The sequence below is a fragment of the Pinus tabuliformis genome, chromosome 9 (genome assembly GCF_031772625.1).
Source record: "Pinus tabuliformis cultivar Carrire ecotype Pingquan chromosome 9, CPIR1, whole genome shotgun sequence".
Taxonomy (NCBI): Eukaryota; Viridiplantae; Streptophyta; class Pinopsida; order Pinales; family Pinaceae; genus Pinus; species Pinus tabuliformis.
In genome coordinates this window covers 763,646,390-763,656,155 of record NC_142307.1, presented here as the reverse complement: position 1 = coordinate 763,656,155, position 9,766 = coordinate 763,646,390, and positions in this window count along the sequence as shown.

The window sequence follows — 9,766 nt, the reverse complement described above, 5'->3', positions numbered from 1 at the left end:
GTGTATGTCTGAGCTATAGGCGGATTTCTTGCAAATTTTCCTAAAGTCCTTTGCTGATTATTTTTTCCATTTATGACTTTCTGCTGCTTATTTGGTGGTAAGTTTATCATTTTCTTGCTGATAGCGCCTTTATATCCTTCATTTTTCTACTCCATCTTCTAATAACAGATGTCGGCTTTTCGTACTGCATCATCCATTGTTCTAGGATAATCAAATTCTAGTTTCTCCTTCATGAAGTTGGGCAAACTTCTAATAAATTGTTGAATCTTAGCTTTCTCCTCTTGCATATATGGGATGTATCGCAACAGGGAAGTAAACCATTTAACATACTCATCCATGGTCAAAGCTTTCAGCCTTAACTCATGGAACCCTTTTGCCTTTTCATCATAGTAACGTTTTGTTAGATATTTATCTTTAAAATGTTTATGGAATTCTTGCCACATTACTTGTTCCTCATCAATTTTTCTTACAGTTTTAATTTCCTCCCACCAGAGGGTGGCCTTTCCTCATAATTGGTAAACTGCTAGCTGTGCTTTAAGCTTATCAGTATATTCATAAATCTGGAAATATTTTCCCATGTCTATCAGCCAAGCTTCTGTTGCTTCTTCCGACTCTCCTTCAAACAGCGAGGGTTTGATTTTCTTGAACTCGCCTTGTAATTCTGTCTTCTTCCTTTTTGTCTTCCTTTGATCAGAAACGTTATTTGAACGCTCTTCTTCTTCCTCTTTATGGCCTTCTGCTGATTCTCCATTATCTTCCCCATAGGGCAATTGGATTCTTTTCCCTATTCTCTGTACTAGGGTCTAGTCCCTGCTGATTTTGTCAGTCGGATAAACTTTTAAGGATCTTCTCCTGTTCCTGCCTTAACCGTTTGTTGTTTGTCCTTAGGTTCATCATGTCTGCCCATAATTATTGTACTGTTTCGAGCAGGGTAGCATTAGCCTTTTGCAATTCTTCTCCCAATTGTACCCATAATTCTAGGTTGGCCTCCACATAAGGCACTTCCGGCTGGTTTGGCGATCTGGGGCTCCTCCGCATCTTACCCTCGGTGCTGACCTCAATCTCTCACTCTCTCAATATGTGTTCATATTCAACCATTACTCAGTTTATTTTTCTTTCATCAATATTAAAGTATCATAACTTAATTGATTGTTAAAATCACCCAAAAGTCTCAGTATGTGAGCTTGGGCTTTGTAATATGGACCAGACTCTATCCTACATTAACCTTATACAAACCAGACTCTTTTATATATTAAACTTATACACAATATTACACTTATACAATTCAGACTCCTTCATATATGAAACTTATACGAAGTATTAATGATATGGCAACATTTGATTGATGATTGATTAAGGGCTAAGTTTGAAGCGGCTATGGTTCCGCTTGGCCTCCTCACTGGAACTCCACATAGACCGTCATGTTGTACCTGCAATAAATTATCTCGAGCCTTTCGCCCTAAGGCAGTCCCCTCCTCATTAAGGTGGGAGCATCCTGAGGATATCTCCAGCCATATCTGTACATCTCCATGCTAGCCATTTGGTGTGGCATTAATGCACTTAACTCTAGTCTCCCGTAAGGGTATTGAGGTTTTTCACCTGGCTTTCGATCTGCCGTTGGATCTGTTAAGTTCTACAGTTTCGATCGTTCAGGTTTGGTAGGAAGGTATAATATCTTTACTGGTGATGAGGGAGGTTCATTCATTCCTCATTCAGCTCGGCTCTCGGCTCTGCTACGGTGACCTGGTACATTGCTCCGGCAGGCTTCTGTTTGAAAACTCCAAGTGCTTTGTGACTCTTGTTACGATGACCTTAGTATTTCTCCATTACGATTCCTCTATGGGTGCTAGATGCACTGTGGTGGTTTGTGAGGGTCCCTGATGGGTTTTTGGGCCACTCTGGAACATGTGCAATGTTGTCGGCATGGATTTGAGTAGTGTCATTTAAAGTCTTTCTCCATTTTCATTTTTGCTGAGGCTGCCTGATGTATTTGTAGGTTTGATTTCCACTTCGAGAGATGTCCAGCTCCTGCTCAGGTAAACCATCTCACCATTATGGTTTTCATATAGTAGTCTAGACTTTGCATGATTTCGATCCTAATCATTGGCTTTTCTTGTGTGGGTAAGCCCACTATTGATCGCTCTAAATCGTCGTTTGGCATGTAGTTTGTGGGATACGACCTTCTTATTAAACCATGCTTCATTCTTCGTTTTCCCAGGTGGGTCTTATATGTTAACTTATTTCCATGACAGAAATTTCAAGTATTGTTGTTAGTGAGGGTTTAAGGATATGACCAAAAACTAGGTTTTTCGATTAAGAATGTATTAAATTATTTTTGGGACTGTCAGCCTTAGAAATGCTAACACAGTTTTGGAACTGGTTCAATATTTGTTTACGTTGCTTTTGCAGAGATAAACCAGACATTTCTTGTATGAATTCAGTATATTTATCTATATTTAGACCGATGTATGGAGTCTGTTTCCATAATTCGACTTCGGATAACTTGGTTTATGAATTACAGTCTTAATTCATATCACTTTAAATAAAAATATTTTAAGGTTTTGTGTGCTTCTAGCTCGATTGTAATATCATGCTATGGCTTTCAATGTTGGTTTCTTGAACTCACATTTTCCTTTTTGTATCGTTTATGTTTAAATGTAATCATCATTAACAATTTGGAGGTTTTGGGTTTTAACAACTCCTGGGTACTTGCTTCTTAGTGAGTTCCTTCCGGAACTCGTTCAGGAATTGATAAACCCTTGGTTGTGGTTATAAGCAATGTCAATTGTAAGGTAGTTATCGTTTATATTTTTTATGAATTTTCCTTCTTGTAAATCTAAAGAAGGATTAACAAAATGTAGTCTGAGAACTGATAGATGTATTTTTGGGGATGTTATCTTTGTCCACAGAATGCAATTTCAGCATTATAGAAATTTACTGAAAGACTAGAAAGGAATATAGGTTTACTGTTGTAGCTTAGCATGTTCATAAGAAATTGACCATTAAACTGTCTACTTAAAATTACACTAAGCTAGTATATTCGCTACCTTAGCATATTTAAATTATGAGTAAATATCTGCTAGTATAGAATCAAGATAATATTTCCTAGTCTATTCAGAAATAGATAAATGTTAATTACTTTTGCTAGACTATCAATGTACGTTTTTGCTATAATAGTAAAAGTCTATCCCTTCTACTAATAATGATTGATATGGTGATAACACTTATCTTTTTTCTTATTATTGCATGTAACCTTTCGTTTTTGGAAGGTCTCACTACCTAGCCTCGAAACTGGAAACTACGTCCAGATTCCCCCTCCGAGCTCTTCCACCTCTGACAATGATGAATAGTTGGGCACCTTGGGCGTCAAGATTCTGTCCAACCTCAAGTCTTGTACCCCACAACTGTTATCACAGTTTTCTTTCCCACTCGTTAGGTTTCTTTTGCCGAGCTCAAGGAAGAATTCAACACAATCGAGTTCCTCCAACCCCACCGAGGGTTCTACCATTTTTCCTCTTAAAGGAAAAGGGTGAAGGAATAGTTGTAACTATTATGAGAAGTTAATTCAACTATTTCTGTAGTCTTTTAACAAATTGATCCATAATATTTTAATTAATAATTCACAACATTTGTTCTGGCTTTTCAGCCCAATAGTTTTAATAATTCAGATAAAAACAGAAATAAAATTAACAGTGATAATTAAACTTGGTAAAAAATTTTATGGTGTATCGTTGTATGTTACACAGTCTTTAAGTAAATTTCTATAACACTGAAATTGCAGTGTGTGGACGAAGCTAACATCCCCACAAAATACATATATCAGTTCTCATACTACATTATGGTAATATTTCTTTACATTTAACTGAAGGAAAATTCATAAAAAATATAAACGATAACTACCTCACAGTTGACATTGCTTATAACCACAACCAAGGGTTTATTGGTTCCCAGACATGTTCTAGAAGGAACTCACTAAGAACCAAGTACCCAGGAATCGTTAAAACCCAAAACCTCTGGATCATTAATGATGATTATATTTAAACATAAACGATACAAAAAGGAAAACGTGAGTTCCAGAAACCAGCATTGAAGGCCATAGCATGATATTACAGTCGAGATAGAAGCACACAAAAATCTTAAAATCTTTTTATTTAAACTTATACGAAATAAGACTATAATTCATAAACCAAGTTATCTGAAATCGAGTTATGGCAACAAACTCCATACATCAGTCTGAATATAGATAAATATACTGAATTCATACAAGAAATGTCTCGTTTATCTCCACAAAAGTAACGTAAACAAATATTGAACCAGTTCCAAAACTGTGTTGGCATTTCTAAGGCCGACAGTCCCAAAAATAATTTAATACATTCTTTATCGAAAAACCCAGTTTTCAGCCATAGCCTTAAACCCTAACTAACACCAATCCTTGAAATTTATGTCATGGAAATACTGGCTCGAGGAGCTCAAGGCACAAGTCAACTTAGAATCCAAGACCCACCTGGGAAAATGAAGAATGAAGTACGGATTAATAAGAAGGCCGAATCCCACAAACTGCATGCCGAACGAGGGTTTAGAGTGATCAACAGTGGGCTTACCTACACAGGAAAAGCCAATGATTAGGACCAACATCATGCAAAGTCTAGACTACTATATGAAAACTGTAATGGCGAGATGGTTTACCTAAGTGGGAGTTGGACATCCCTCGAAGTGGCAATCAAACCTACGAATACATTAGGCAACCTCAGAAAAAGTGAAAATGGAGAAAGTATTTAAATGACACTACTCGAAAATGAATCATTGCTTACCTTTTTCTGTCGCGGAATCAACTCACTCCACCATGGTTTTAGAATCCATGCCAAAGACATTGCACCTGTTCCAGTGTGGCCCATAAACCCGTCAGGTACCCTCTCAAACCACCACAGTGCATCTAACACCGACAGAGGAATCGTAATGGAGAAATGTTGAGGTCACAGTTATAAGAGTCGCAAAGCACCTAGAGTTTTCGGACAAAAGCTTGTCAGAGCAATGCAACAGTTCACCATAGCAGAGCCGAGAGCCAAGCTGAATGAGGAACAAATGAATCTCCCTCATCGTCGGTAAAGACATTATACCTCCCCGACAAACCTGAAGGATTGAGGCCATAGAACTTAACAGATCCAACGTCAGATGGAAATCCAGGTGCAAAACCTCAAGACCCTTATGGGAGACTACAATTAAGTGCATTAACGCCACACCAAATGGCCATCACAGAGATGTACATATATGGCTAGAGAGATCCTCGGGGTGCTCCTACCTTAATGAGGAGGGGCCTTCCTGAGGGAGAAAGGCTCGGGATAATTTATTGCAGGTACAACATGGTAGTCTATGTGGAGTTCCAGTGAGGAGGCCAAGTGAAACCACAACCACTTCAAACTTAACCCTTAATCAATCATCAATCAAACGTTGCCATATCATTAATACTTCATATAAGTTTAATATAAGAAGGAGTTCAGATTGTAAAGAGTCTGGTTTGTATAAGGTTAATGTAGGATAGAGTCTGGTCCATATTATAGTAATCATGGGTAATGTAATAAGTAAAAAAAACATAAAAAGAATTGTGAGTAAAGTTTGTTGCAAATTTAGTGAAGGAACATAGTATGTGGTTTGTAATAATGTGTCTACGAGGTATGTGAAAGAAAATAATTATTTTTAATTCTCAACTAATTATTTTAATTTTTCAACCAATTCTTAAAATAAGATTTAATTCCCTTTCATCAAATTTAAAATCTAATTTCTATTTTTATGATTTCATTTATAATTTTTGTTATTTTTATGATTTCATTTTTCTCCCAATATATTTTTCAAAATAAACCAATCCCAATTTAATGTTAAAAAAAACTTTGGTCAAATATAGTTTTTCAAACAAAATAAAATGTAATTGGTCAAATATTTATTATTTATTTTAAATTATGACCGTTAATGCATAATTCAATAATTTTTTTTGCTATGAAAAGACTCTCCAACACTTGTTTACTCACAAAGTTCTCTTTGGTCCTTAATGATGGAAGGAGTCACCATTCGGAAGGATCATACATATTACACAGTGGTCTTCTAGAAATCTCTCTATATAAAATATTTTGAAGAGATATTGGTAGTTGTTAAGCTTTAATTGTTATATTTGTTTATTTTAATTCATTTTAATCAATATATTATATTTTATAAAAAAATAAACAATAGTTATGAATTATTAATAAAACAATAAAAAATTATAAAATATAAATAATAAATATAAATAGTTTAAGTAGTGTGAGTATAATTTTTTGGAAATATATTGAACTTATGACATTTATAAAATATTGGTTCTCCCTATTAAAATAGTGACAAGGGTTTCTATAAAATTATTATTAAAATAGTGACAAGTGTTTCTACAAAATTACTATTATACTTTGTAAAATGTATTCTTACTATTAAGAAATAAAATTACTATTATACTTTGTAAAATGTATTCTTACTATTAAGAAATAAATAAAGAAAAAATAATTAAATATAAAGAAAAAATTTGATTAACGAATTGTTTATTATGAAATATGATAAAATATAAAAAAATATCAAAACTTCATCAACTTTTTGAAAAGTTCTAAAACTATTGTTAAGATAATTGAAATAATTAAAATTATGACCTAAATTTAAAATATTAAAATTAACATTATAATGGGAATTTTTAATTTTCTAATTCCAACCCTAACCAATTATTAAAAAATGGCCAAATAATAAACAATTTAGTTTGAATATAATAATGAAGAGTTTAATTTAAAAAATATTAAAACTACAGTTATTGAATTGATCACATTCACCGTACTGTATGTTTTTTCGAATGTCAATCCTGCGATGAGAGGCTTTAACCAACCAACATGTAACTATGATCCATTAATGAGATGATAAACCATAAAACATAATGGGTTGAGAGGTAATGGAGGGCTTTAACCAAGCTGATTACTGGGGTTTGGAAATCCTTTCAGGCTCGGCCATGGACAAAATAACTGCAAAATTAAACGCCTTTAAGAGTCTGCTTCGCATATGGATGCACAAGAAAAAGACTGAGTTATTTCAGGAGCTAAAGTCTATGGTTGAGGAAATTCGGATGATTGGTGAGAGTTTGACTATGGTGCCACCCACAACACACACTTTAGAGACACTGAAATTATTGGAGGGGAGGAAAAAACACATTCTGCTGATACAAGAGAACACTGGGAGGCTTAAGAGTCCGGCGATCTGGATCCATGCGAGGATACATATTTCTCCCATCAATACGCCAGCCACAGGAAGAATACCAATGGCATCTGGGGCATTAAAGGGGAAGATGGGAACTATAAATATTCGGATGTCGAGATCTAGAAAGATGTTGTATATTATTTTTAAAAAAAATTCGGTTAGAAGGGAAGTTCTTATTGAAAATAAACTTTGGGGTGTTAAGGAGTACCTGAGGATGTTCGATCAAGAGGAATTGCACTCTGTAGACATGTCTCAATTGAGGAGATTCACACAGTTCTGAAATCCTTTGCCATGGACAAATGCCTACCTGATGGTTGGACAATTGAAATCTTTTTGCATTTTTTTGATTTGATGGGAAAAGAATTATTAGATTTGGTTGAGGAATCCCAGAACAAAAGGTACATTTGCGCATCTACAAAGTCGACCTTCATTGCTCTTATACTGAAGGTTACCTCTCCGGTCACTTTTGTTGATTTCAAGTCGATCTACTTATGCAACATTATATACAAAATTATTTCGAGGGACATAACAGAATGGATGAAAGGAACTCTATCATCCCATATATCTAGTGAACAATTTGGTTTTCTTCATAATTGGTCAATTCACAATGCTATTTCTATCACTCAAGAATGCATTCATACAATTCAGACTAAAAAATTGGAATCGGTGGTAATGAAGATTGACCTGCGAATGACATATGATTGTGTGCACTAGGCATTCCTTAGGTTTATTCTTTTGAAGGTTGGGCTGGAGATCTTGAATGTTGAATGGATTATGGCATGTGTTACTAATAAATGGCTTGTTGTTCTAGTTAATGGTTACCCACTACTTTTTTTGAGCTGGCAGAGGTTTGAGACAATTGACCTGCGAATGACATATGATTGTGTGCACTAGGCATTCCTTAGGTTTATTCTTTTGAAGGTTGGGCTGGAGATCTTGAATGTTGAATGGATTATGGCATGTGTTACTAATAAATGGCTTGTTGTTCTAGTTAATGGTTACCCACTACTTTTTTTGAGCTGGCAGAGGTTTGAGACAGGGATGCTCCTTATTACGACTCCTATTCATTCTTATTATGGATGGCATCAGCAGATAAACTTGGAAAAAAAATGGGAACGTTCAGGGGTCTACAAATGGCTCCCAAGGTCAGTATATCACACCTTTTCTTTGTAGATGATATTCTTACATTTGGCTTTATTTCAAGATCACAATGGGAGGCTATAAATTATATATTCCATCACCTTGGAGAGGATTGAGACCTCATTACAAATGGGCATAAGTCTATGCTCATTTTTTCATTTGGTCACATGGGTGAGATTCAACACATCACAAACATTTTTAGAGTGGGCATTAAGTGACTACAGGACGAATACATAGGATTCAGATTGAAGTCAATTGGATATCGTTTTGAGGACTAGGCATGGTTACTTTCTAAATTTGATAAAAAGCTCAAGGGATGGACACATTGTTGGCTCTCATTGGGTGGGAGATTCACCTTAATTCAATCTATATTACAACAAATTGCTACATACTAGATGCATGTCTTTGTCATCCCTACTCATATCTTAGTTAAGATCTGATCAATATTGGCACATTTCTTGTGGTTTAGTGTTGTTAAGGAACATAAGTACCATTTAATTGCATGGTCTGCCATATCAAAGCCCAAAGATATAGGTGGATGGGGGATATTGAACACAAAGGTCTTTGACAAGTCTTTGTTAATAAAATCTCTCTGGCATGCTCTATTCGGTGAAGGCATTTGGGGACAAATCATTTCAGCTAAATAGGATATGCACGGGTTGATTTTTATTGGATCAAGATGGAAGAGATAGGGATCAAGAGGGGATTATATGTATAACTAGGATTCTAAAAGGTAAAGACATGGTTCTTGTAGAGGTTGAAGTGGTCATTTGGAAATGGAAATTTGCTAGGTATTGGGAAGGAAAGGATAGTTGGCATTCTAGATTCAACAACGTTGATGACAGACACAATTAAGGCTCTATAATAGAAGAGAATATTAATGCTAAATCACGTTATCAATGGATGGAATGATGTCCATCCAATTTGGAAAATCATGAGAGTTCTGGGATTGTCGAGACTATACGCCTAGTTTTGGGACGCCTATGTCACATCTCTGAAAAGCGTTGGCCTATGTCAAAATGAGAGAGGTGATTCCCTCACATGGGATGGGCCTCCTAGAAAAGGGATTGTGATGGTCATTGAAAATTGTCTCCACTACATGCACTATACATAGGAGTCCACACTGACACAATGGTCTTTGGCTTTATGGAAAATGCATGTACCACAGAAAATTATACTTTTCAACTGGCTAGCATGGAAGAACTGTATATTAACTTGGGACAATCTCTACAGACAGGGTCTTTATGGTGCTGGGTTGTGTTCACTTTGCGGTGGTGATTTAGAAATTGTTATCCATCTTTTTCTCTTTTGCAGGTTTTCTCTCCGTGTATGGGCAGATACACTTTCCTACTTCAAAATTTCATTCAGA